The 27963-nt window shown below is 49.5% G+C and overlaps 2 protein-coding genes across 14 annotated transcripts in view; one reads left to right on the forward strand and one right to left on the reverse strand.

Annotated features, from left to right (window-relative positions):
- Window positions 1-24380, reverse strand: part of LOC134994743 (zinc finger protein 436-like) — a 497924-nt gene extending 473544 nt beyond the window's left edge. Inside the window, exon 1 of one of the 5 annotated variants that reach the window (XM_063951005.1) lies at window positions 24295-24380. The gene's annotated coding sequence lies outside the window, so the exon portion shown is untranslated. Of the gene's footprint in view, window positions 1-17257; window positions 17332-18089; window positions 18252-24294 lie in introns of those variants that run through there. The other 4 variants (XM_063951010.1, XM_063951003.1, XM_063951008.1 and 1 more) reach the window with 4 other exon arrangements.
- Window positions 24381-24716: 336 nt separating this feature from the next.
- The window catches only part of LOC134995168 (zinc finger protein 436-like), a 260476-nt gene continuing 257229 nt past the window's right edge, over window positions 24717-27963 (forward strand). For 6 of the 9 annotated variants that reach the window (XM_063951064.1, XM_063951067.1, XM_063951066.1 and 3 more), the window contains exon 1: window positions 24718-24820. The gene's annotated coding sequence lies outside the window, so the exon portion shown is untranslated. Of the gene's footprint in view, window positions 24821-27963 lie in introns of all 9 variants that reach the window. The other 3 variants (XM_063951061.1, XM_063951063.1, XM_063951070.1) reach the window with 2 other exon arrangements.

Below are 27963 nucleotides of genomic sequence, written 5' to 3' on the forward strand. Positions count from 1 at the left end.
GCGAACGCCAACAACATGACCACTTTCCACGTGAGGTATTTCAACTCCACAGTTTTGAGTGGTTCAAACCAAGGTGACTTGAGGAAACGTAACACCACGTTAAGATCCCAAGGCGCCACCGGAGGCACAAAGGGAGGCTGAATATGCAGCACTCCCTTCACAAAGGTCTGTACTTCAGGAATAGAGGCCAATTCTCTTTGAAAGAAAATGGATAAGGCCGAAATCTGGACCTTTATGGACCCTAATTTTAGGCCCAAAGTCACTCCTGTTTGAACGAAGTGAAGTAGACGGCCCAAATGGAACTCCTCCGTAGGAGCAGCTCTGGCCTCACACCAAGAAACATATTTCCGCCATATACGGTGATAATGTTTTAACGTCACATCTTTCCTAGCCTTGATCAGGGTAGGAATGACTTCCTCCGGAATCCCTTTTTCCGCTAGGATCCGGCGTTCAACCGCCATGCCGTCAAACGCAGCGGCGGTAAGTCTTGGAACAGACAGGGCCCCTGCCGCAGCAGGTCCTGCCTTAGAGGAAGAGGCCACGGATCCCCTGCGAGCAACTCTTGCAGCTCCGGATACCAAGTCCTCCGTGGCCAAACCGGAACAATGAGTATTGTTCTGACCCTGCTTCTTCGTATTATTCTCAACACCTTGGGTATGAGAGGAAGAGGAGGAAACACATAGACCGATCTGAACACCCAAGGTGTCACCAGAGCGTCTACCGCCTGATGGTCCCTTGACCTGGCGCAATACCGCTTTAGCTTTTTGTTGAGACGGGATGCCATCATGTCGATTTGCGGCAGTCCCCAACGATCCGTGATCTGTGCGAAGACTTCTTGATGAAGTCCCCACTCTCCCGGATGCAGGTCGTGCCTGCTGAGGAAGTCCGCCTCCCAGTTGTCCACCCCCGGGATGAACACCGCTGACAGCGAGCTTACATGGCCTTCCGCCCAGCGTAGAATCCTGGTCGCTTCTGCCATGGCCATTCTGCTCCTTGTTCCGCCTAGGCGGTTTATATGAGCCACTGCCGTGACATTGTCTGACTGAATCAGAACCGGTTTTCTCCGAAGCAATTCCTCCGCTTGACGCAGTATATGGCCCTCAACTCCAGGACGTTGATGTGGAGACAAGACTCTAGGCTTGACCAGAGACCTTGGAAATTTCTTCCCAGTGTCACTGCTCCCCAGCCTCGGAGGCTTGCGTCCGTGGTCACCAGGACCCAGTCCTGAATGCCGAACCTGCGACCTTCTAGTAGGTGAGCACTGTTCAGCCACCACAGGAGAGATACCCTGGTCCTGGGAGACAGGGTGATCCTTTGATGCATTTGTAAATGGGACCTGGACCACTTGTCCAAGAGGTCCCATTGAAAAGTCCTCGCATGGAACCTGCCGAAAGGGATGGCCTCGTAGGAAGCCACCATCTTCCCCAGGACCCGCGTGCAATGATGCACTGAAACCTTTTTTGGTTTTAATAGGTTCCTGACCATGGCTATGAGTTCCTGAACCTTTTCGATCGGAAGAAAAACCTTTTTCTGGTCTGTGTCTAGAATCAGACCCAAAAAGGTCAGACGCGTTGTAGGGACTAGCTGGGACTTCGGTATATTGAGAATCCAGCCGTGTATCTGCAACGTCTTCATGGACAGAGACACGCTGTCCAGCAACCTCTCCCGAGATCTCGCCTTTATGAGGAGATCGTCCAAGTATGGGATAATTGTGACCCCCTGCCTGTGCAGGAGCACCATCATTTCCGCCATTACCTTGGTGAAAATTCTCGGGGCCGTGGAAAGCCGCAACGTCTGAAATTGGTAGCGACAGTCCTGCACTGCAAATCTCAGGAACGCCTGATGCGGGGGGAATATCGGAACATGAAGGTAAGCATCCTTTATGTCCAGGGACACCATCCAATCCCCCCCTTCAGGCTGGCGATGACCGCCCTGAGTGATTCCATTGTGAACTTGAACCTCTTCAAGTACAGGTTCAGAGATTTCAGGTTTAAAATGGGTCTGACCGAACCGTCCGGTTTCGGGACCACAAACAGGGTTGAGTAATATCCCTCTCCTTGCTGGAGATGAGGAACTGTGACAATCACCTGTTGAATATACATTTTTTGGATTGCTGCCAACACTAGCTCCCTCTCTGACGGGGAAGCCGGCAGAGCCGATTTGAAAAATCGTCGAGGAGGCAAATCTTCGAATTCCAGCCTGTATCCCTGAGAAACAATCTCTAATGCCCAGGGATCCACCTGCGAGTGAACCCGGACGTGGCTGAAAAACCGAAGACGAGCCCCCACCAGATCTGCCTCCCCTCGGAAAGCCCCAGCGTCATGCGGTGGACTTTGCAGACGCAGGGGAGGACTTTTGCTCCTGGGAACTAGCTGTGTGCAGCTTTTTTCCCCTGCCTTTCCCTCTGGCAACAAAGGATGATCCACGTACCTTCTTGTTTTTATTGGAACGAAAGGACTGCATTTGATAATGAGGTGCCTTTTTTTATGCTGCAAGGGGACATAAGGTAAGAAATTTGACTTACCAGCCGTAGAAACAAGATCCGAGAGGCCGTCTCCAAACAACTCCACCCCTTTGTAAGGCAAGGACTCCACATGCCGCTTTGAATTGGCATCTCCCATCCACTGTCGGGTCCACAAGAGCCGCCTAGCAGAAATAGACATAGCATTTATTCTGGAGCTTAATAAACAAATGTCTCTCTGAGCATCCCTCATATACAAGGCAGCATCTCTGATATGCTCTATGGTCATTTGAATGGCGTCCCTATCTAAGGTGTCAATTTCCGTAGATAAGGAATCTGCCCATGCCACAACCGCACTACAAACCCAGGCCGACGCCATAGCCGGTCGAGCAATAGTACCGGAATGATTGTAAATGTGCTTTAAGGTAATTTCCTGCCTGCGACCAGCAGGTTCCTTGAGGGAAGCCGTATCCTGAGAAGGCAGTGCCACCTTTTTGGACAAACGTGTCAGCGCCTTGTCAACTTTTGGCGAAGATTCCCAGCGTATCCTATCAGTTTGTGGAAAAGGATACGCCATGGGAATCCTTTTGGGAACTTGTGGTCTCCTATCCGGAGATTCCCAAGCCTTTTCGCACAAGTCATTTAATTCAAATGAGGATGGAAAAGTGACTTCAGGCTTTTTCCCTTTATACATGTGTACCCTCGTGTCAGGGACAGGGGGTTCCTCAGTAATATGCAAAACCTCTTTAATGGCAATAATCATGTACCGTATACCCTTAGCTACCTTCGGCTGTAATTTTGCATCTTCATAGTCGACACTAGAGTCAGTATCTGCGTCATCGATCTGGGATATGGTGCGCTTCTGAGACCCCGAAGGGCCTGGCGCCCCACGGACAGGCATGGGCTGGCTACCTGACTGATCCCTAGCTTCTGCGTTGTCTAATCTTTTATGCAATAGATTGACATTTGCATTCAAGACATTCAGAATATCCACCCATTCCGGTGTCGGCGTTGCCGACGGCGACCTTACATTCAAGCACTCCCCCTCCACATTAAGCGAGCCTTCCTCGTCAAACACGTCGACACACGCGTACCGACACACTTCACACACACACAGGGAACCCCTTTCCTGAAGACAGTATCCCTGTCAAGGCCCTTTGGAGAGACAGAGAGAGAGTATGCCAGCACACACCCCAGCGCAATAACCCTGGAGACCAACACAAAATGTTTTTCCCCAGCAGCGCTGTACAATATGTAAACCGCCAATTATGTGTCGTCGTCCCCCCCCCCTCTCTTTTAAGCACCCTTTCACCGTGTGTAAGCAGGGGAGAGTCCGGGGAGCTTCCTCTCAGCAGTGCTGTGGAGAGAGAATGGCGCTGGTGAGTGCTGAGGGAGAAGCCCCGCCCCCTCGGCGGCGGGCTTCTGTCCCGCTCAAACTTAGTAAAATATGGCGGGGGCTCTTTTATATACATGTACAGAGCCCACCTGTACATGTATATAGTCTTTTTGCCATGCAGAGGTTTATATTGCTGCCCAGGGCGCCCCCCCCCCTGGGCCCTGCACCCTTACAGTGACCGGAGTATGTGAGGTGTATGGGAGCAATGACGCACAGCTGCAGTGCTGTGCGTTACCTCAGTGAAACTGAAGGCTTCTGCCGCCTGACTACTTCTGTCTTCTGTACTTCTAGCTCTGTGAGGAGAACGGTGGCGCGGCTCCGGGGGTGGACGCCCAGTAAGAACCTGCGTTCACCCCCTCTGGAGCGAATGGTGTCCAGTAGCCGAGGAAGCAGAGCCTATCTTTGACAAGAAGGTCTGCTCCTCTCTCCTCAGTCCCTCGATGCAGGGAGCCTGTTGCCAGCAGTGCTCCCTGTGAAAAAGTAGTAAAAGATAGAAAAAAAAAAATCCAAACAAAAATGCTTCTAGGCAGAGAACTCTGGAGAGCTCTCTGCAGTGCACCCATCTTGCTCTGGGCACAGTGTAAAACTGAGGTCTGGAGGAGGGGCATAGAGGGAGGAGCCAGTGCACACCCAGAGTCCAAAGCTTTCTTAAAGTGCCCTATCTCCTGCGGAGCCTGTCTATTCCCCATGGTCCTTACGGAGTCCCAGCATCCTCAAGGACGTTAGAGAAATGTGCGTAGAGACTTGGATTTGGGTGGGGCGCATCCTGGCTGAATCTAAATTGCAATACTTGCCCTACATGTGATAAAAGTAAATGTATTGGCAGATCTCGCAGTGCGGCATGGTTTCTCCAGGTGCAGAGTTACTGCTTTTTGTTTGGGTTTGCCCAGAACCAGCCCCATAGTCTGTGCTACATAGAGGAGAGCCGAGTCACTCACCTGTTCCAGAATCAGACATCAGTGTGGGTCACCTACTGAACCATACACCACCAGTAACATGGGAATTACAGGATTTCTCCAAAACCAGCTCCTGTATGTAACAAAACCATGGAGTATCTTATATCTAATATCTCCGCATCATCAGCTCATCCGACAGTCACTCCACATCTAGAAATGTATGTATGTAAATGCTGGGGGAGGTCTGGGCCACTGCAGAAGACAGAGGGAATACTGAAGTCTCCTGAAACGTACCTGCTGTATCTTTCTCAGGTCACTTCCCTCCAGGGTCACCAATAGCTACAGAATCAGCAAGACAATGCGCAGGGGGAAGGCGGGGGACAGGACAGACTTTGTGGCACAGTCTGATTCAAGAACAGGGGTTCCTGATAGGTGGGAGAACATACGGAATTACTTATTTATGTCATCGTTATATGGCGGAGGTCCTTCTCCACGAGCTCTAAGCTGGTCCACGTTAGATGTGTGGGCGCTGTGGGACTGAGTAAGTGGGAATGTTAGTGTACATCTGCCTGCAATTGGTGTGTGATCATTACTGGTCCCTGCACATTCTGCTGCTGTACTGCCTGCAATACCCGTTATTCTCTTACTGCTGCCATATGACACCTTACTACTGTGACCATCCTGAGGTATGAACGCCAGCGCTACACGCGCACTAGTATTGGGTGTGCGATATCCTTCATGGTCATTTCCTAATATTACAAGAAACATCTGGGGATATATCTGGTAACATCTTAGCTTTTATTTAGGCTTTGATTGCTTTCCATCCAGAGTTGCCCTAATCAGCACATATGGGCCTGAGGGAGGTCAGGCTGCATCGGGGTGGCTGTATACACTGGTTACCAGGAGACACAATATCTGAGAGGCACATTGTACTTGTGCTGGTAGCTATATACTGCCACCGGTTCTTACATGGTTTCAGTACAAGATGGAGGGGCAGGAGTTTGGTCCATGGGATATAAATATAGGGGGTCACCTCTACACCATGCAGAGGAGAGAATGTCTGATGTGTCAATGTTACGTCTCGCTGCTACACACGGCTGTCACTCCTCGGTGACCACATCCTGGCATGATTTGGGCGGGTATCCGGTCTACACTAACATTTAAGGACAAAATGACACAATTTGGAACGTATCAGCATGGCTCAATGCTTGGAATACTTGACACTGTTTCTTCATAATTATCTTTAAAAAAATTACTCAGCACATGATTCATTTGCAGTCCATGAAGTCAATGGCTGAGATCCGCTGCAAAAAGTGGCGGCACTTCCTCTTTAGAGCGACTTCCTGATTACAGGAGTGACCTAACGTGATTCCGTTACCTCAAATTACAGCCTGGAAAAAACGTGAGGACCATCTGCTTTTAAAAATGAGGTTGTATTTAGAAACTTTAATATAAAACTGAATTTTGAGGTAATACCTTAAAATCTGAATAATCAAACTTTTTTTTTACCTTTTTCTGTAACGAAATCTATTGGCAGATGCCTATAAGTTGGTATATAGTGGATGTGAGAAGAGAGGTTAGTACACACGTTGATTCCAAACCACAGTAGGTTTTATTGAAGAAAACAGGATATAGGTGATAGAAGATAAACAGCAGTCAATATGATAAATTACCAATCTCTCTTGGGCTATGACTGTACAGCCATACAGCAATGTGATGCTCCAATAACACAGTGAAAGGCTTGGGCATATGTTGACCATTTTATAAAGCCAAGTAAACACGCACTTACAATCTATTCAGCCTGACCTTTAACCACTTGCCTGGCATGGTCGCATCAGATGCGACCATGCCTGCAAGTGTTTTATCTGACCTGGTTGCACAGGATGCGACTAGTCAGATAGTGTTTGCAGCGGCAGAGAAGGGAAACTTCCCTCCGCTGCTGCTGTCAGAGGTACCGGCAGGTCCCTCTGCCTCCCTGCACTATCCCCCACTGAGTGCCGTGCTGCTGATCACTGCTGCTCGGTCAGCGCGGCAGGATCCCCCACTTCCAGCGGCTTCAGACAATAGCAGCTGCTGGTAAGTGTAAACCAACAACCCCAAGCCACCCCCCCTGTGTAACTGGCAGCTGTCCAGAGTGTAAAAACGAAAGTCGCGATGTTACCAATGGTCGTGATGTTCCCAGTCGACTTTTTTAAACTAAAATCATTTTGGATAGGGTTAAATTTATGTTCTTCACCTAATACACTCATTAAAAAAAAAAAAACCCGACAATTTCTGAGTGGTTTTTGGCGAAAAAAATCGTCAGTTAAGTGGTTAAGTCTAGTGACTCAGACGTGTTGTTATTGTGGCTGATGAGTCATGCACAGTAACACAGACATGTGATGTTATTGTGGCTGATAAGTCATGCACAGTAACACAGACATGTGATGTTATTGTGGCTGATGAGTCATGCACAGTAACACAGACATGTGATGTTATTGTGGCTGATGAGTCATGCACAGTAACACAGACATGTGATGTTATTGTGGCTGATGAGTCATGCACAGTAACACAGACATGTGATGTTATTGTGGCTGATGAGTCATGCACAGTAACACAGACATGTGATGTTATTGTGGCTGATGAGTCATGCACAGTAACACAGACATGTGATGTTATTGTGGCTGATGAGTCATGCACAGTAACAGACATGTGATGTTATTGTGGCTGATGAGTCATGCACAGTAACACAGACATGTGATGTTATTGTGGCTGATGAGTCATGCACAGTAACACAGACATGTGATGTTATTGTGGCTGATGAGTCATGCACAGTAACACAGACATGTGATGTTATTGTGGCTGATGAGTCATGCACAGTAACAGACATGTGATGTTATTGTGGCTGATGAGTCATGCACAATAACACTCAGTTAAGAGACCGCTTAAAGCATTTAACCATTTACATTCATGTCAACATAATAAACTATACTGTTGTACATTTTAATTTAACCCTTTCATGGACAGAGAATTATTTTCGCCCGTTAACTTGCCTGATTTCCATTATATGAACCCTGATACTGAGTTATCACGCGATAATTTATTTGAATTAGAAATTTAGAAATGGAGCGCTTTATGAATAAAAATAGGAAAAGGTTAAATGATCAAAAAGAAAAAAAAAAGGGGGGGGGGGGGGTAGGGGAGTGACACATAAACGTAGATGCTTGTAAAAATAAAACGGTGGTGGTTAGTGGTGCTTACAGCCCTCTCAGGACATTGTACGGAGCCCGTATACCGCCGCTGCCAGGGTTCCTTTAATAACCGGGAGCCGCACTAGATGGTAGTACCGGAGGCTAAATTCTCTGAGCCTACCGCTGCCTACCTCTTGTGTTTCCCGCGGTGCTCAGTCGTCTTCCTTCGTGCGCACCGGCTGGTTCCCTCGCCGCGTCTATGCTTTACTGGCCCGCAGGCGCATAGCAGAGGACGTCAATGTTCTCCATGTGTGGTTGTAGCGCTTTTCAAACGCGTTTCGGGCATTCAAGCCCTTTCTCTAGGATAGCACTCTGGCCCTCATTCTGAGTTGATCGCTCGCTAGCTACTTTTAGCAGAAATGCAAAGGCAAAGCCGACGCCCTCTGGGAGTGTATCTTAGCATAGCAGAATTGCTAACGAAAGATTAGCAATTCTGCTATTAAGTATTTCCTTGCAGTTTCTGAGTAGCTCCAGACCTACTCCTAGATTGAGATCTGCTCGGTCCGTTTAGTTCCTGGTTTGACGTCACAAACATGCCCTGCGTCCGGCCAGCCACTCCGTTTCTCCAGCCACTCCTGCGTTTTCTGCTGACACGCCTGCGTTTTTTAGCACACTCCCTGAAAACGGACAGTTTCCACCCAGAAACACCCACTTCCTGTCAATCACACTAAGATCAGCAGAGCGATTGAAAAGCTTCGTTCGCCTGTGAGTAAAATAGCATAGTTTTGTGTAAAATTGCTTAGCGCGTGCGCCCTGCTGTGCATACGCATGCGCAGAACTGACAGATTTTAGCCTATTAGCAATTCTGCTATAAATAGCAGCGAGCGAACAACTCGGAATGACCACCTCTAATCTGAAGTCTCCTCTTTTTATTAAGAATCTTTATTTATTAATAGGTTCCAATTAAAAGTTAATTGAAGCAAGAAAAAGACAAATTGTCACTTCAAAAAAAACGTGAAAAATTCACAGGTATTACGTTTATATGCAAAAAAAGGTTGTATAAAAGGGGTTGAAAAAAATGTGAAGATTTCTAATATGAATAATAAGTGTTGGAATTGTTTAAAAATGATTTTAAAAAAATCATTAAATTCAAAGTCTATATTTAACCCTGTCGGTTCCAGCATTTGTAGGAAATATATCCATTTTGATTCCTTCCTTTTTAACTCTTGCACAATTAAGCCACCTCTCCAATGTGGGCTGATTTTTTGTATTCTAAAGAACTGTAAACCAGTCGGGTCTTTTTGGTGCTTTCCCTCAAAGTGTTTTGAGATGCTCTAGGTCTGAAGGCCTTTTCTTATGTTATAGATGTGCTCTGCTATACGTTCCTTTGTTTACTTTTGGTTTGGCCTATATATTGTGGCACGTGATACTTTAATCAAACACATTTTCATTGCTTTTTATGCTAATGAATGAAAGAGACCTAATTTAAAGTACTAGATCATAAGCAAAATTGTTTTCCTCTATTATTCTATTATTATTCAACTGGTTAATAACTCCCAACATCTTGTACCTGTGCTGACTTTTGTTGCTCTACGGGAGGGGATTCAATTGTTGCTCCGTTCAGCTGTGAGCTCCTCACAGCCTCCTGAGCTGGCAAGCAGAAATGTGCTAAAAATCTGTGGTTTGGGTGCCCTATCGGTTGTTTGGGCGCACTAACCAGGAGTTTAGATGGGTTTAGCCCGTATAATTGGGTGAGACAAGCACGATAATAATTGGGCGCCCAGAACAATTGAATTGCTCGCCCAAAACAATTGAAATGCTCAGTCTGGTGCCCATTAATCATTGCAGCTGTTAGAACAATATAATTCTCCCCCCCCCCCCCCAAAGCTCATATTTTCATGGAACTGCCCATAGATAACCAACAGGTTATATGCATGGTTCCATCGCCTTATTCCAAAAATCATTGGTGTGACAGTAGATTTGGGATTATATCATGAGATTCTCATAAAAGGAGATTTATGGTAAGAATTTACCTTTGTTGAATCTCTTTCTGCGAGGTACACTGGATTCCACAGGGAATAACATTGGGATGTAGAGTAGAATCTTGATCCGAGGCACCAACAAGCTAAAAGCTTTGAATGTTCGCAAGATGCTCAGCGCCACCTTCTCTATAACCCCGCCTCCGTGTACAGGAGCTCAGTTTTGTTAACCAGTCCAATGCAGTAGCAGGTAAAAGAGACGACAACAGTTAGTAGCCACAGACACCACATTCTCATGACAGGAGAAGGTATCAGCGGCTAATGCCATACCAACCCAAAGAAGCCAAGTGCGTCAGGGTGGGCGCCCTGTGGAATCCAGTGTACAGTACCTCGCAGAAAAAGATTTAACAAAGGTAAGTTCGTACCATAAATCTCCTTTTCTGCAGTGGGGTACACTGGTATTCCACAGGGAATAACATCGGGGATGTCCTAAAGCAGTTCCTCATGGGAGGGGACGCACTGTAGCAGGCACAAGAACCCGGTGTCCAAAGGAAGCATCCTGGGAGGCGGAAGTATCGAAGGCATAGAACCTTATGAACGTGTTCACTAAGGACCACGTAGCCGCCTTGCACAATTGTTCAAGGGTCGCAGCACGGCGGGCTGCCCAAGAAGGTCCAACAGACCGAGTAGAATGGGCTTTGATGGTACCAGGAGCTGGAAGGCCAGCCTGTACATATATGCATGTGCAATCACCATTCTAATCCATCTGGCCAAGGTCTGCTTGTTAGCAGGCCACCCATGTTTGTGAAAACCAAACAGTACAAAGAGAGAATCAGATTTCCTAACGGAGGCTGTCTTCCTCACATATATACGGAGAGCATGTACCACATCCAAAGACCTCTCTTTGGAAGACAAGCCAGGAGAGACAAAGACCAGAACCACAATCTCCTGGTTAAGGTGGAAAGAAGACACCACCTTAGGTAGATAACCAGGGCGCGTTCTAAGAACCGGCCTGTCACGGTGAAAAATCAGATAGGGGGACCTACAAGACAAGGCACCCAAATCTAATACCCGTCTAGCAGAGACAATAGCCAGCAGAAACAAGACCTTAAGAGAAAGCCACTTGAGGTCCGCAGATTCAAGAGGTTCAAATGGAGACTCTTGCAAGGCCTCCAGAACCACCAACAAATCCCAAGGAGCCACAGGTGGGACATAGGGAGGTTGAATCCGTAAAAAGACCTGAGTGAATGTATGAACATCAGGCAGAGTCGCAATTTTTCTCTGAAACCATACCGACAAGGCAGAAATAAGAACCTTGAGGGAAGCCAGCCGAAGCCCCAAGTCCAGGCCCTGTTGTAGGAAGGCCAAAAGTTTGGCCGTACTAAACTTGTAAACGTCATGATAGTTAGATGCGCACCAAGCAAAGTAAGAATTCCAGACCCTATGGTAAATCCGAGCAGAAGCCGGCTTACGGGCCTTCAACATAGTTTGAATGACCGCCTCAGAAAATCCTTTGGCCCTCAGTACAGAAGCTTCAAGAGCCTCGCCGTCAAAGCCAGTTGGGCCAAATCCTGGTAAACACAAGGGCCCTGAACAATGAGGTCTGGTTGTTACGGAAGCAGAAGAGGACGCTCTAGCGAGAGACCCTGTAGGTCTGAGAACCAATGCCGTCAGGGCCAGGCTGGAGCTATTAGAAGAAGGATTCCACCGTCTTGCTTGAACTTCCTCACTACTCTGGGCAGGAGTGACACCGGAGGGAACACATACGGCAGCCGAAAGTTCCATGGAATTGCCAGTGCGTTCACGAACGCCGCTTGAGGATCCCTTGTTCTTACTCCGAAGACCGGAACCTTGTGATTGTGTCAAGACGCCATCAGGTCTACATCTGGTAGGCCCCACTTCTCCACTAGGAGTTGAAATACTTCTGGATGAAGGTTCCACTTTCCGGCGTGTACGTCCTGACGACTGAGGAAGTCAGCTTCCCAGTTGAGGACCCCCAAAATGAACACTGCCGATATGGCTGGCAGTTGGCGTTCCGCCCATTGAAAAATCTTTGACACTTCCATCATTGCCATGTGGCTTCGAGTGCCGCCTAGATGATTTATGTACGCCGCTGTAGTGGAGTTGTCTGACTGTGCTTGAACAGGCCTGTTCAGTACCAGATGCTGGGCCAGTTTCAGAGCATAGAACACCGCTCGCAATTCCAAAATGTTTATCGGGAGGAGAGACTCCTCCCTGGTCCACCGACCCTGAAGAGAGTGTTGCTCCAACACCGCGCCCCAACCCCTCAGACTGGCATCCGTCGTCAGAAGGACCCAGTTGCAGATCCAGACGGGAGGACCCCTGCTGAATCGTTGGTCCTGCAGCCACCAGGTCAGTGACAGACGAATCTCCAGAGACAAGGAGATCATTTGAGACCTGATCCCACTTGGCAAGAATCAGTTTCTGCAGAGGGCGGGAATGAAATTAATCGTACTCCACTATGTTGAAAGCCGACACCATGAAGCCTAGTACTTGCATCGCCGAGTGTATCGACACACGCGGACGAGAGAGTAAAGCAACGTATCTTGTCCTGAAGCTTCAGGACTTTCTCCTGTGACAAAAACAACCTCTGGTTGTGTGTGTCCAACAACGTTCCCAGATGCACCATGCTCTGGGCAGAGACCAGGGATGATTTCTTCCAGTTGATGAGCTACCCGTGGGCTTGCAGAAAGTGGACCGTCAGATCCAAATGACGGAGGAGAACTTCTGGGGAATTGGCCAGGATCAGCAGGTCATCCAGATACGGCAGGATCCTGATGCCCCGACAGCGGAGTGAAGCAGTCATAACTGCCATGACCTTGGTGAAAATCCGCGGAGCCGTGGTCAGACCAAACGGTAAGGCCCGGAATTGGTAATGGAGATTGCCAATAGCAAACCGCAGGTATTGCTGATGTGACATGGCAATAGGGATATGCAGGTAAGCATCCTGTATATCCAGGGATACCATATAGTCCCCTGGTTCCAAAGCCAGGACAATAGAGCGAAGGGTCTCCATACGAAACTTGGACACTCTCACAAACTTGTTCAAAGATTTGAGGTTGAGAATGGGCCGGGAGGAACCATTTGGTTTGGGGACTAGGAACAGCGTTGAATAGTACCCCTTGCCCCTCTGAGTCAGAGGCACCGGCATTACCACTCCGGTGTCCAGGAGGGATTGTACCACTAAACAGAGTTGTTGCCTTCACCTGATCCGAAGGGATGTCCATCAGGCAACAGCGAGGAGGGGAATATGTCTTGAAGGATATAGCGTATCAGTGAGTGACGACTTCCCGTACCCAAGCGTCTGAAGTGGTCTTCAACCATACCTGGGTGAACTGAAGAAGTCGGCCTCCCACCCTGGGATCCCCCAGGGGGAGGCCCGCCCCGTCATGCCGCAGGCTGGTCAGATTTTGAAGCAGGCTGACGGGCAGCCCAGGCATGTTTAGGCTTGGGCTTGGTGGTTCTGGAAGTGCGAGACTGTTTCGGGTATGCCTGACCCTTTGCTTTACCCGGACGGCGAAAGGAAGTACTCTTAGCCTTCAGGGCCGAAGGAGGAGTAGTACTAGGTAGACATGCAGTCTTAGCAGATGCCAAGTCAGTGACAATCTTGTTGAGATCCTCACCAAAGAGGATGCTTCCTTTAAACGGGAGCACCTCCAGGGTTTTCTTAGAGTCTAAGTCCACCAACCAGGACCGTAACCAGAGAATACGGCGATCCAAAATGGATGTCGTAGCAGCCTTGGCCGCCATAACACCTGCATCTGAAGCTGCTTCTTTAACGTAATGAGATGCTGTGACAATACAAGAGAGACATTGTCTGGCATGTTCAGGAAAATTGGATTGAAACTCAGATTCCACTTCCTGAGCCCACGCCTCAACAGCTTCTGCGGCCCAAGTAGCCGCAATGGTGGGGCTATGCGCAGCCCCTGCAAGGGTATAGATAGCTTTTAATGGGTCCACTAGGAGCCATTAGCACTTTAAGAGTTTGAGAGTGTGGGCGGGCTCCTCCCTCTATGCCCCTCCTACCAGACTCAGTTTAGAAAATGTGCCCGGAGGGGCCGGTCACAGCTAGGGGAGCTCCATAGGAGTTTCTCTGGTTTTATTATTTTTCTAGAGTTTAGGCACAAGGAGGCTGCTGCTTCGTGGGACTTGGGGGAGGGAGTAATGTCCGCCCTGCCTAAACTCTAGAAAAATAATAAAACCAGAGAAACTCCTATGGAGCTCCCCTAGCTGTGACCGGCCCCTCCGGCACATTTTCTAAACGGAGTCTGGTAGGAGGGGCATAGAGGGAGGAGCCAGCCCACACTCTCAAACTCTTAAAGTGCCAATGGCTCCTAGTGGATCCGTCTATACCCCATGGTACTAATGTGGACCCCAGCATCCTCTAGGACGTAAGAGAAAAATAAATACATATATCGCACACTAACGGTAAAATATGTAAATCTACGCAGTGTGGTATAAATGAATAATGTGCTTATACAATGTCCAGTGATCTGGTATGCGTCAATATCCAATGAGAGGAAAAACCATTTGAACACTAAAAAGCTGTATGGGTCTGGAAGAGAGGGGGTGTTTTAGACACCGGGAGGGCCCGTAATTTCAATGCGTTTCACCGCACAGCAGGGTGGCCCACCTCTGACGTCCAATAACACACTACAGTGTTTACTTGCGGCCGGTTACCATAACAACCTGACACAGAGTTCACAAGCAGACTCCCCCAGCACAATCTATGGGTTTATGCAGCACACAGGATCATTTAAGTATCACGTCACCCTCTCCGCTTTCCATACTCACGCTAACCACCGGAATTCACTGATAACACCACCTAGTGTGGGCACAGGACCAATCAGACAGTACTTACTTATTACCCGTACAAAACTGCGCAATAAGGCGCTTCTATACAACTATAATACCCGTAAAACATTGCTAATATGGTGGAGCCGGCATTCGCCCAGGGGTCGTCCCTTGGGATTTGATGTTTGGATGATGGGGGCGGACACACATTGTCTCACCACGTAATTGCATTAAAGTAATATGGGAAATCATACAATAAGACTGTACACGGTAAGACAATATATGGGATATACAGAGGGCGATGAACAAGAAATTCAACAAGCGGTATTCAATTCTTTTCACCCCCTTCCACAACCGTTCTGTTTCTACTGACGGGTGTAGTATCGCCATTCCAGCTCGCTACCCCCGGGAGTAGCGAGGGCGCCCAAACCTATTTGCAGCTAAACCCAATTACTATTGGCACGATATGCGCAATAATGGGGATCAATGTAGAAAGGAGATAGGGTGGTATTCAAATGAGATATCACGCCCAATGGGTGACACTCACATTTCTCCAACCCCCTTCGCTTGCCGGTCACTGTCCCTGCCCCCCCCCCCCCCCCGCTCTGTGGAATGGGGCACACTTGCCTCCCTGACCCTCTCCATAAGGGAGAAAATGCTCTGTTCCTGGACTTTCCTGGTAATGTATGATTGCCATCACCTGTGGTGAGCTAGTCTCCTATATAATAGCCCTGTGACTCTGTGCTTGGCTTTCTAACGCTAGGCGGAGTCACAGCGGTGGGCGGGGTCAGCAGCATGTGCAGGGAGACACACCATGCCCTGTGCCAACACTAGCTGCAGTACAGCATAGGGAGGTGGCCAGCGGTACCAACAGACACAGGTTCTGCCAGCACACAGGCGATACCGGACGCTGCAGGTGGACGGACACCGCATCTCTCCCGGTAACGCCACTGACACCCACGCCGGGGACCCCTCCCGCGTACAACTCCATATCACCACCTGCCGTACGCACCACCCACTCACCACTGCTGATCACACAGGCGCTCCTGCGACTGCAGCCTTCGGCCGCACCACGCTCCACTCCGGAAACCAAACAGTAAGCAGTGGCAGGTAGACGGCCGCCGCACCTCTCGCTATAACACACCCGCTCCGCTCCTTACATGCACCCCACGCCGGGGACCCCTCCCTCATACATCCCACGGCCTACTGTACACAGCCAGGGGGGGGGGATGATCATGGGGGGGGGGGGGGGGAATCATGCGGTCCGGCAGCCGACAACGAACGTGGTCAGCAGGGCGCCGCACGGACCACCCTCTCCCCAAACCCCACTGCTGCTCAGACGGACATCCTTCCCACTGCAGCCGTGGCTCGCAGCACGCTCCTCTCCTGACACTAAGCACTATGCCTGGCAGCTGACAGCCAGACAGCAGGGAAGGGACATCCTAAACACCTGACGATGGCACACAGTGTGGAGGCATGCCGCCCTTCACACAAAAAACACTTCCCCATCTGTGCAAACCCCCCTCCCAGCCCCAACACCTCACCACACAGCAACTAATACTACCCTTGCACACTCACACCTCCCCCTCACTGCACCCACCCCCTTTCAAATCCAAATCACACACAATCTAAATTTGAGACCCGGCACGTCAACGCACCCGCCTGTGAAACACCCGCCGCACCTCATAAGCCCATCCCTCATCCAAACTAAACCCCATACCTGCCACCCACCTTCCACACATGTACCATACCTCCACCACCCCCTGCATCTCAACACACCCTTCCCCATCCACCTACCCCCCTCCCCCCACCACATAACCCCCATCCATGCCACCTTCGGACACCCTCCCCCATCTCCCTGCCCCACGCACGCAAAACTCCCTACAGCACAAAACCTCCAGTCCCCTCCCCCATCCCTCAACCCCAAGGCAGCAGCATATACAGTCACCCACCTGCAACCGGTCACCCAGCACCCACAGCATCTTGGGGACCCCCACCCCATTCCACGTACCCCTTCAAAACAGCCTCTCCACCAACCACAGTACGTTCACCACCCTCCACAATTCTGCACCAACACCCCCACAAACTATCACATACAACGTCCACCCCTCACCCTAAACCACCTGAACCTCCTCCATCATCAGCACCGATGAACCCCCACTGGCATATGCTGCACCTCCTCTGAACCCACCTCTCCACCACCCGTTCCTCTCTCCACCATTTCCATCCCTCCCGCAGCCACCCCAACACCACTCACCCCATGTACACACCCCATTCACTACTGGACCCCTGAAACAACACCCCCCTCCACAGGCCCCTTTTGCAAACGCCCATACACCACCTTGAACATCATCCGAAGCCCCTAGCAAGCACTACCTAAATCCAAGGGTAACGTGCCACCTCCACCTCACTGCACCCACCCCCTTTCAAATCCAAACCACACACAATTTATTATGGTACATATAGATGCCACCATATCACATTCTGGTAATAAGCAACACTAATACTGTGGCCAGTGTGTCCATAAGGAACTGTCCTACCTGTGACCAGTGTGTGTGTGTACGCCCCTGTAAAACCTTCCTCTTATTTGTAGCAGAGCTGCGATCCTTTCGTTGGCACTTCTGCTAAGCTAAGATACACTCCCAGAGGGCGGCGGCCTAGCATTTGCACAACTACTAAAAGCAGCTAGCGAGCGAACAACTCGGAATGAGGGCCACTGTGTGTAGACAAGTCTTTGCATCCTGTCAACACAGTGTATATACACGCCGCAGATAGCTGTGCCCACTGTGTGTATAAGCACCTCTAATACCTGTGAACACCATGATCTTGCACCTTCAAGTTGTGTGGGGGTTAAGGGGGCGTAGCCCCTTACGATGGTGTGAAGAGCGCCCATAGGGCGCGATGAATCACCTAGTTAATTGATAAGAAAGGTGTTTCACCACAGGTGATGGCAATCATACATTACCAGGAAAGTCCAGGAACAGAGCATTTTCTCCCTCATGGAGAGGGTCAGGTAGGCAAGTATGGAATGGGGCGCACGTCGGCCTCAGAACACCCCAATAGGTGATTATTACGCAGATACAGCATCACCCTAGTACTGTGTGTAGGGGTACACATGAAATACACAGTGTTGGAGACAGCAATTAGTCCCATTAGAGACCTGTGGCCCCATACACACCGGGCCCTGCACTCATCAGGGGACAATATATGTTGGGGGAGGGGCTGGGGACCCCAAACACCAGGTGACACTCAGTACGTGTTGGGGGAGGGGCTGTGGGCCTCTGTAATCTGCATGCATGGTGTAATACAGAGGGAGACTGAGCACCCTATACAGCATGGGCCAAGTACATAGTAACTAACAACACTCCTCACCGTATCTCCGCAGCAATATACACACCGTGCCGACGGTAAACAGGTCTCTTCTCCTATACGCCGACTTGCGCCGCAGGGCGTGATGGGAGGTGTAGTCCTTACTGTACCACCGACTGTAAAGTCGTGAGGAGCGAGAACTACATTTCCTAGAATCCCTTCTGGTCACTCGCGGCTTCATCCGCTGCCCAATAGAGCACTAGAACAAACAATTTGTATCACCAACGCTCAGAGCGGACATATTCGGCGGCGGCCATGTTGTAGAAGACCAACACTCATTGCTGCTAAAGGAAAGGTCGCAAACAAAATGGCGGCCATTACGGAGTCAGATAGTACCGGGGTGATAGAGCAGGATGCCTGCTGCAGGTTTTTCAAGATGTGTGACTGTACATTAAACTATAGAGTCAGAGATTGAATATTATAGTAATACAGTCGCTTGTCTTCTTCACTCCAGCCAACCTGAGCCATTTTAGTGTGGTCTGCGATACAATAGCCTGGTCTAAATGAACTGGTGCTAATAACAGGGCTGGTTCTTAGAGGGACGCATCCCTGTGTGCAGGCGCAAGTAACGAATTGTACCATACGGCGCACAAGCGGATTTACGCGTTTTTGCTTTTCTCCGTATGATTATTAGTCAGCTGGATCTCTTGTTACAAGAAATGGGCGTTGTGGAGCGAAATTGGGTGTAGGTCTCTCTGCAGACACCGGCACACCGCGGCACCCGAACATCTCCAAGCATAAACCCACACACCGTAATGTAAGGGGGAAACTATCACCCAATGGAGGGTATTTAATTTGGCGTGGGGTTTACCCCGTGACTAATTGCCAGCAAAAATCCCTGTTTTGCGGGGAAAGGCTATTCAATTAAATAGCCTTTTTCCAGCCTGATAAATCATGATACATGCGCAGAAAACCACTGATTACGCGTGAACTGCAGAATCAGTGTGGGTTTTTTCTCAGCATGCAACACGATTTGGGGGGGGGGGTTAGCGTGGACTTTTCTTCGCAGCTCAGTCCGACTTCGAGGACTCGCGAGTAGGGAAACCCCGCTAATTGAATAAGTCTGAGTAAATCCTGCTGCTAATTCGATTAGCCCGATTAGTGATATTTATCCCTTTTCCAAGGTACACGAGTCCATATTCGACCTCCCGGGGGTGCTAGACTACTTTGATAAATTAACTGATGTTAAAATAAAAAAAAATAAAAACCTTGACATTTCTGTCTCCCCCACAGATGACGACCTCTTGGGCACAGATCTATGTATTTCCTGTATCAGACGACAGATCGACCCCTACGAAGGTGGTTTTGAACATTTGGAAATGAACATTACACTAAGCATTGTGGGTGACTCCAAGTGGGGGCACACAGTGGCTGCAGTGGCATACCCTTCAACATTTTACACATGAAAACCGGTACAAATTAGGAAAGGGGTGTGGCCACGGGTAAAGGGGGTGTAGCCACGCCCCTTTTCCTATACTTTCAATGTTAATTTGGGGAGTCAATAATCAGTTCAAACCTTTTTTTGGCAGGTACAGACCATAAAAAAGGTACAGTTGGAGGGTATGCAACGGCATGATGCTGCGGAAGTCCGATTTATCACCTTATTCGAATGCAAGGATCTGCAGGGCTAAAAGGAGGATCCGTGCGGCTGCAAGTGAGAAGCAACTCCGCTCACTGCTTTTCATGTCAACAGCGGCCACAGGGGGTTATTCAGACCCGATTGCTGTTGTGCGAATTCGTAAGCAGGGCGATTATTGCAAATTCGCAAAGCCAGCTACTTTTTTGATTGCTAGCCATACGCAATTTGATTGTCAGGAAGCGGAAGTTTGGGGGGTGGTAACTGGCAGTTTTCAGGGACGGTGTGTGACGTCAGCTCCGGACCCATCACGCACTATAGGAGTAGGTCCAGAACAGGCTGGACGAGGCGGCCGGCTATCACTAAAACCTTGACTGCTAGGCATACGCATAATAATTCGATGGTGAGTGAGTTGCGAATGGATTTGCAGCTGACCTGCGATCGCTTGCGCAGAAGTGGATTTACGAGTTGGCCAGATCTCTCTTTACACATAAGTACTGACACTAATGAGGACTATGGGGGTTATTCAGACCGTATGCTAGAATGCGCTATTTGAGCTATACAGCAGGCATTCCTATCCTTGGTCCTAAAGGCACACTAGCATTTACTAAGAAGTGATAAGAGCGGAGAAGTGAGCCAGTGGAGAAGTTGCCTATGGCACCCAATCAGCACTGAAGTATTATCTGTAATTTGCATACTATAAAATGTTACAGAGCTGCTGATTGGTTGATGGGGCAACTTCTCCACTGGCTCACTTCTCCTCTCTTATCACTGCTTAGTAAATGTCCCCCTAGGTTTTAGTGATGTCCATGATCAGCACAGGTGTCTAAATTAGTACCTTATAAATAAAATGAAATAATACCTCAGATATTTTGATTTAACCATCTGTGCTGAAGCCTGGCTATCACTAAAACCTGCACTGCTATACTGTACCACTTTTACACTGCGCTGCAGAGTCACAACTGGGATTTGCAAACGGCTCCTTCCCAGGTGCGACTCGGCGAGCCCCTTTCAGAGAGGGGGCCCAACCCAGCTATATAACGGGTTGGTGACATCACTGCCAACGTGTGCGGAGATGATCTCCAAGCGCTGCCTCTTCTCTATGCAGTGAACAGGCCCCAGGTCGCAACGACCTGGATTATTTCAACAGGGGGTAATTCAGACCTGATCGTAGATGTGCTAAACTTAGCATAGCTACAATCAGGCACACTGACATGTGGGGGAACGCCCAGAACAGGGCTAGTCCGCCCAGCATGTCAGGCCCAACCCGCCCCCCACACAAGTACAAAAGCATTGCACAGTGGCGATGCTTTTGTACTGGAAGAGTAGCTCCCTGCCAGTGCAGCTCCAGTTCGCTGGCAGGCGCTACTCGTCGCTGTGAGGGTCGCAGCGGCTGCGTGTGATGTCACGTAGCCGCAGCCTGCCACCCCCCCCAACGAACCGGGCACGCCTACATTGGCCGGACCACGCCCCCTAAACAGCGGCCAAATGGCGCCGGCCCGCCCTGCAACCGCCTCTGCCTGACAATCATATGCTGTCCCCCGCGGGCCGCGGTGGCTGCGTGACGTCACACGCAGCCGCTGCGACCCGGGGCATCGAAGAGGTTCTCCAGGCCAGCCGTAGGAGCTGCGCTGGCCAGGAGTAACTCCTGAGATGCAAAAGCCGGCGATGCTTTTGAATTTCTGCAGGGGGGGGGGGGGGGCGGCACTGACAAGCGGGGCGGACTAGCCCTGTGCTGGGCGTCCCCCCGCATGTCTGAGTTCAAGATCGTAGCTGTGCTAAATTTAGCACAGCTACGATCAACTCGGAATGACCCCCAATGTGTGAGGAACAGTAACTAATAGCTCCAGGCCACAAGATGTAGCCCTCACCATTAACAGTGAAGCAGTTTGAGCACAAATCATCTCTGGAGAGGGTAACATTCAGTGGTAGAGGAAATAATCCCTCAATTCAGTGGTTCCCAAACGTTTTGAATCACGGCGCCCTAGAGTATCAGAATTTTTATCACAGCACCCCTAGGCCAAAAATGTCTTATTGAGAAATTTAGAAAAAAATATTAAATTAATTGAATTTGGTCTGTATGTCATCCTTAGGTTCTATTAGGTGGTGAGGAACAAGATTTGATTCTGTTTGGCCACATATTTTATGACTGGCAGCCATCAGCACTGGTTTTGCCTATTACATTGACCATAAATAGTTTGAATTGGCCCTGGACCACCAACCTGAGGCACCCCTGCAAGTGTCCCGCGGCACCCCAGGGAGCCACGGCACACAGTTTGAGAACCACTTCCTCAATTAAATAAACACAGCCTGCTGCGTGGAATGCAGGATAGTGATTTATATAGTGTGGGCTGTGCATGTGCAGAACTGGTCCTGCTACAATACAGTGGGCATGACAACAGGGTCTGTTTTACATTTTGTCCCCAATTTGTAGGCATGCCAGGACTCAGGGTCTGCGTGGTCGGATGCTTTCTTCTTGGACCCATCTGACCAGATCCGTTGGCCAGTTGGAGTAAAAGCTTCGGCTTATGCAGACTGACCAAAGGCTGGTACCAGTGGTGGCTTCAGAGGTGGGGTCGGCAGCACAGTCCAAAATTCAAATGGAGCTACTCCAGCTGCCAGCGGGTCCTGGCCGGCGATGACTGGCAGCGGTTGGGGTGGCAGTTGGTGCGGCTCCCCTATTTGAATTTTGGACTGTGCTGTAGCCGTATCCCTGGAGCCGCCAATGGCTGCTACCACCGATGGGCACAATGGTGATCCGATGCTGCGTCTCCATGCTCAGCAGTCTTGCACGGCTGTTGGGATCCTGGCACCAGTCAGAATGCCAATGCCGAAATTGTGACCGTACGTATAGCGGGTGGGTTCATATACTTCATATAATCAAACCTCTGGTTTACATGTGACACCCCTTTCACACCGCAAATATATCCCGGGATATTGCCGGGTGGAGTAACCCTGCATTTCAACCCGGTATAAAAGCCGTGTTATACACGGGTTGGACCTGGGTCAATGCGCACTCTAAAGTGTCCAACCCGGGTTATTCAACTCTGCATTCATGTAAACGTGCTGATTGGCTGTTCTTTGTATGCCTTGATGATGTCAGCAGCCTGGGCCCTGCTACACAGTAGAGCATTATGTCGGGATACGGTCATTAGGTCGACATCACTTAGGTCGACAGTCATTAGGTCGACCACTATTGGTTGACATGCATTATGTCGACAGGGCCATTAGGTCGACATGTACTAGGTCGACAGTTCAAAAGGTCGACATGAGGTTTTTTTTACATTTAAAAAAAAAATGTGGACTTTTTCATACTGTACGATCCATGTGGACTACAATTGGGAACGGTAACCTGTGCCGAGCGCAGCGGTAGAAGAGCGAGCCACTTTGCCCGAAGCATGGCGAGCGAAGCGAGCCTTACAAGGGGACATGGTGCACTAATTGGGGTTCCCCGTCACTTTACGAAGAAAACGACACCGAAAAAAGTTTAAAACCTCATGTTGACCTTCTGACCTGTCGACCTAGAACATGTCGACCTTCTGACCCTGACGACCTAATGCATGTCGACCAATAGTGGTCGACCTAATGACTGTCAACCCAACGACCCATACCCATTAAGACAGAGAGCAACTGAGAGCATTAACAATTAGAGCTATTAAAAATTAGGGGTGAGGCGGAGATTGCTGGGCAGCTTACTGCATACCTCCCAACTTATTAAAAGTACAAAGAGGGACCTTTGTGCGCGCCCGGAAAGGGGGTGTGGCCTATATGAAAGGGGCATGGCCTCGTGGCAGAACCTTGATCGTGAGTCACGCTCCCTTGTACATCACTGAGGGGGCATGCCCAGCGCTCTCTAAGCTGCTGGCATGCCCCCTCTCCCTCTGTCACCTGTGAATAGATGCATGTGCACAGCGTCTATTCACCGCTGCTGTGCTAAGCAGCAGAGACAGAGCCTCCCAACTGACCCCTTCCCCACCGCGGGACACTGCGGCCCGCAGGTGGGACAGCGGGACAATCCCAAAAAACTGGACTGTCCCGCGAAAATCGGGACAGTTGGGAGGTATGTTAAAGATGCAATTGTGTATAAAAACTTAGCTCTGTCAGCCACGGTCCTGCAGTGCGGACCCGGGTTTGCGGTGTGAAAGGGGTATACACACCATTTTCTAAATTGCGATTTCGAATAAGTTGCTGTAGTTTTCCAAGGGTTTACTTGTCTTGGGCCACAAATTTGACACCTATATTTATAAAATGGTGTGTGTGCCCACTTTGCCAGTGTCTTTCATGCCCAAAACAGCGCTGGGCCAGGCAAAATACAAGTGGGTCATATGTAAGTGACCACCCTCTGTTGATTTCAGGTTTCAAATTTGTGGCACAAGACTAGTTAACCCTTGCAAAACTCAATTTTCTGAATAAGAAGCTGTAGTTCGAATAAGAAGTAAATAAGAAGCTGGCTGAATAAGAAGCTAACTTCAGCCTCGTGCTTAACAGAATATATTTGTAATATGTTGCGTTAATAGAGCAGGTGATCTCTAATCTTTATGTAAACATGAAACACCGTCTCGATCACTTCTCATCGCAACATCAGATATACATTCTGTGCATTGAAGAAAGGAAAGAGAGGAGGAAACTCACCCTTCTTGTTTAATGCCTGTGTGTCTGCGCTTACAATCCCTTGTCACTTATGTCAGTGGGAGTGAACACCAATAATTGTCCCTTCCAGGAAGGGACAATTATTGGTGTTACACTGTCTATGTTCCCTTCGTGATCAGGACCAGGAAGTGACATCACGAGAGGGCAGAAGAGAACTTCCGCCCTTACAGCGCCTTAATCTTCTAACCATTCTCCGTTTGTTTGAGGTTATTTTGTATTATCTATGCACCATTGGACCCTCGCGGCCTCGCTTCACTCACCACGCTTCAGACTCGGTGTCTCGCACTGCTCGCCACAGGATACTATTCCAAATAGTTGGTGACATGGACCCAGGGGCTTATGGGAAATGTCCTCTCCACGAAGGGTAACTAGACGCTACCCTTATGTCAGTGGGAGTGTAACACCAATAATTGTCCCTTCCAGGAAGGGACAATTATTGGTGTTCACTCCCACCGACATAAGTGACAAGGGATTGTACGCGCAGACACACAGGCATTAAACAAGAAGGGTGAGTATCCTCCTCTCTTTCCTTTCTTCTATGCACAGAATGTATCTATAATGTTGCAATGTTAAATGAGTGAGACAGTGTTTCTATATATCACGGGAGTGATAATATATTTGTGATAGAAGATTGATCATCTAATTACACAATACTGGAGGGGGGGGGGGGAGGGTTAACCATTGGTGTTACACTCTGATAGGTACGAGATATAAGGGATTGTAGATGCAGGTACACAGCTAAAAAACTAAGGATATGTTTATTTTTCCTTTCTCTATGTATATTATGTGTCTACAGTGTTGCGATGTAAAATGCGTAATACAACAATTTCTGTACACATAACAAAGGTTAGGAATTACCTACTGTACTAAAACTACACATTACAGAATCCTACATAGGAATATATCATGTGAAGCAGGAGCTATACCGCCGCGGTCAGAATAAGATATATTATTACACTGCCGAGTCTGTAGCCAAATTACTATGCTAATAGAGCAAATAATCCACTAAGGTTAATGAAACTAAGATGCATGATTTAGGACATGATCATTCAGTTATAAGACTTTGGACAAAAATTCACTCATACACTAAAGAATTCACAACAGAGACAGACTATTACATATATATTTTATTTACCAGTTATTTATATAGCGCACACATATTGCGCAGCGCTTTACAGAGAGACTATGCGGGTGATTCAGATTTGATTGCTGGGCTGCAAACTTCACTGTCCTGCATTCAGATGGTCGCTGCCCGCAGGGGGAGTGTATATTCGCCGTACAAGTGTACGATCCCATGTGTACGCCGAGCTGCAAAAATCCAGTGTGTGTAGTGTGTGCGCAGCCCAGGACTTACTCCCCCAGGGCAATGACAACAGGCTGATCGGGGCCGGAGCTGACGTCAGACACCCTCCCTGAAAACGCTTGGACACACCTGCGTTTTTCCAGACACACCAAGTAAACGCTCAGTTGCCACCCACAAATGGCCTCTTCCTGTCAAATACCTTGCGAACGCCGTGCGATGCCCTTTGATGTTGTCCAGTGTGCGGGCGCATTGCGGTGCGTACGCATGCGGAGTTAAGACTTGATCGCCTGCTGTGCGAAAATGCACACCAGCGTTCAGATCTGAATCACCCCCTATGTCTATAATGTGTTTATATTATTTATAATCTGAAGGGGTGACCAACATTGATTAGTCTTTAGAGTCACATGAAATATATCCGTATTACCCCTTTTATTGTCTGAGAATATATTAAACGTTACGTTTTGACATAAACAATCATATTGAAACAATAAATCTCCTATATATTAGCCCTGTGACTCTGTGCCTGGCCCTCTAACGCTGGGTGGAGTCACAGACCTGGGTGGAGTTAGCAGCTCCTGCCCTGTGCCGGCACACCACTTAGCAGTCGCTGCAATGGGAGCAGCAGCCACAAAATCCGGCCACCATCCCCAGACAGAAACCACCAGTGGACGGACGCACCACACTGCCCGGTAAGCATGGACCCCTCCCATGGTTGCCCCACACACACAGCCACCTGCAACCCAATGACACCCGCACCCCCCCCCCCCCCCCCAAGCTCACCTTCCACAAAACCCCTCCACCAGCTCCCACATGCAGCCACTGACTGCCCTGCCAACCCCAGGCCCGACGTCTGCATAACGGAGCAGCACACACTGGCCACCCTAACCCCACAGCACTGAACCCACCCTCCGCACAACCCCAGCAACACCTCCCACATCCATCCGCAGCAGGGACACGCTGGCTGGGCCCTGTCGTCCGCACCACGGACGCCCAGACAGCCGCACCCCATTCCACCCCTCCAGTTATCCATACAAACCCACCACCACCTACCGCACCCACCGTCCACACAGCAGCAGGCCACACCGCCGCTAACCCACCCTCCGCACAACCCCAGCACCGTCTGTCGCCTTGCAGCCGCGACGCGGACACACTGTAACGTGAACACGCCATCCGCACCGCGGACGCACAGACCACTCCCGACCTCCCCAGCACCACCTCTCTCATCCACCCGCCCCCGGGCCACACTGTACCGGGAGACGCCGTCAGCACACACTGCACTTACGCCACACCATCACCTGCACCTGTCAGTGTACCGGCGACAGGTCTCTCGCCACTCCTGCCCCCAGCTTCACATAAATGAAGTAACTCCCCTCCCAGCACCATACACCCGCACCCCCACCCAGCCAACAACTAAGCACCCACCCACCCCTATCACCCATCCCCCTATGTGCATAAATGTGCATGCCTGCCTTTTGCCCAAAACTCTACTCACAGCCCACTCATCTCAGGGGGGAGAGGGGGGAAGGAACAAGGGCTGTCTCATAGACCCACATATACCATGGCCTACTACCTTACACACACACACACACACACACACACACACACTCCTAACAACATGCACGCACCCACCCTACACCCCGCCAACCACAGACAAAACACCTTCCCCATCTTTACATCACCACCGCCACCCACCAACTTTCACACCTGTCCCCATCACCCTCATACCACAATAACATACACAAAACACACACACACCCAACTCGACATCTTACACAAACACTCACACCCACCCAAACACCTCTCCTACACACCCCACACCCACCATAACCCCATACCTGCCTCCCCCCAAAAAATAACTCTAAATTCACCAACTGCCCCCCCCCCCTTCCATGCCCACCCCCCAATCCCCACAAAACCAACCACCATCCACCCATCCAAAACAAACTACACAACTACTATTCTACACCTTCACTTTTCAGTAGAGATTACGGGGGCGTAGCCCCTTACGACGGTGTGAAGAGCGCCCATAGGGCGCGATGAATCACCTAGTACATATGATAAGAGTGCTCCAAAAAAAGCAATCTTCTTCTTGGCAACAGCCACCTTTTTTTTTATACTAATACTGTAGACCCCAGCTGGCTCTCCCAAAGGTGTGGATATGGAATGACATTGGGGGTCATTCCGAGTTGATCGTAGCTGTGCTAGCTTTAGCACAGCTACGATCATCTTCCTTGACATGTGTGTGTGGGGGGGGGGGTGCTTTTGTGTTTGTGGAGTAACTCCCGGGCAGCGCAGCTCCTGCAGTTGGCCGGCAGTTGATTGTCGCTGCCACAGGCCACAGCGCCCCC

Source organism: Pseudophryne corroboree, chromosome 2, assembly GCF_028390025.1.
Source record: "Pseudophryne corroboree isolate aPseCor3 chromosome 2, aPseCor3.hap2, whole genome shotgun sequence".
NCBI classification, from domain to species: domain Eukaryota; kingdom Metazoa; phylum Chordata; class Amphibia; order Anura; family Myobatrachidae; genus Pseudophryne; species Pseudophryne corroboree.